The 1,098-nt window shown below is 39.0% G+C and overlaps 1 long non-coding RNA gene across 1 annotated transcript in view; it reads left to right on the forward strand.

Moving 5' to 3' along the window:
* The window catches only part of LOC107835331 (uncharacterized), a 1,754-nt gene extending 889 nt beyond the window's left edge, over positions 1 to 865 (forward strand). The window contains exon 2 of the long non-coding RNA XR_001661139.1: positions 717 to 865. This is a non-coding gene — a long non-coding RNA (uncharacterized LOC107835331). The remainder of the gene's footprint in view (positions 1 to 716) is intronic.
* Positions 866 to 1,098: the final 233 nt, after the last annotated feature.

The raw sequence follows: 1,098 nt of genomic DNA on the forward strand, positions 1-1,098 counted from the left end.
ACAAATATTCAGTTTTCAGGTTTACAGTGTTCTGTACTCACATGTTTGCATGTGGGAGTGAGTTTGTGGGAGATTAAGAGTAGAGAATAGTTTTTATTCTTACTTTTTTTTTTGCAAAACATGTGAGTGTCCTCCTCCACCTCCTCTGCCTCCCTCTCGTTATTCTTTATTCTTTGTCCAAGAATGACCAAACTTGGGCTTTGTGAAGAGGACGTTTGTTCTGGGGAATCATGTGGTGACAAAGAAAAGTTCTGATATGTGATGCTTACAGTAATAATCTCAAATAAAACGACTTTAAAACTTAAATCCGTTCGTCTGAGTTCTGAATAAAAGGTGTGCATCTCGTTACATCTGGCATAAATCTAACATAATGTAGAAATTCAAACACTCACTTGATTAACACTCACTTGATCAAAAGCACAATAGATGGTCTGATATTGATTGGCTGAAAAAAAAAAAAGGATTTGAAGTGGTCTAGTTAAAGCCCAGATTTAAATTTGATTGGTTTGGCTTTTCCAGGCTGCACAGTGGCACAGTTGGTAGAGCTGCTGCCTTGCAGCAAGAAGGTTCTGGGTTCAATTCCCAGCCTGGGTTTTCTGCATGGACTTTGCATGTTCTCCCTGTGCATGTGTGGGTTTTCTCTGGGTACTCTGGTTTCCTCCCACAGACCAAAAACATGACTGTCAGGTTAATTGGCCTGTCTAAATTGAGCCTAGGTGTGTGTGTGTGCATGGTTGTGTGTCTCTGTGCTGCCCTGCAGCAGACTGGCGACCTGTCCACCTCTCATCCTGAACGTTAGCTGGAGATCGGCACTAGCAACCCTCTTGACCCCCCTAAGGGACAAGGGTGTAAGAAAATGGATGGATGGTTTGGCTTTTCCTTAAGCAGGCTGTCCAAGGTGGGACTGAATTAAAAATAAATCTTTAAAGAAGAAAAATAATGAGCAAAAATATTCCATGAGCCAGTTATTTCAGGTTACATTTTCCTAATAAATTACTTTTATTATTATTTAATTTTTTCAAACACTGCATTTAGATTTTTACTCATATCATCTTTACCTAAATTTAAAATGTGCATTTAAACATTTAAACATGACAA

This window comes from Poecilia formosa, unplaced genomic scaffold, assembly GCF_000485575.1.
Source record: "Poecilia formosa unplaced genomic scaffold, Poecilia_formosa-5.1.2 Scaffold1653, whole genome shotgun sequence".
Taxonomy (NCBI): domain Eukaryota; kingdom Metazoa; phylum Chordata; class Actinopteri; order Cyprinodontiformes; family Poeciliidae; genus Poecilia; species Poecilia formosa.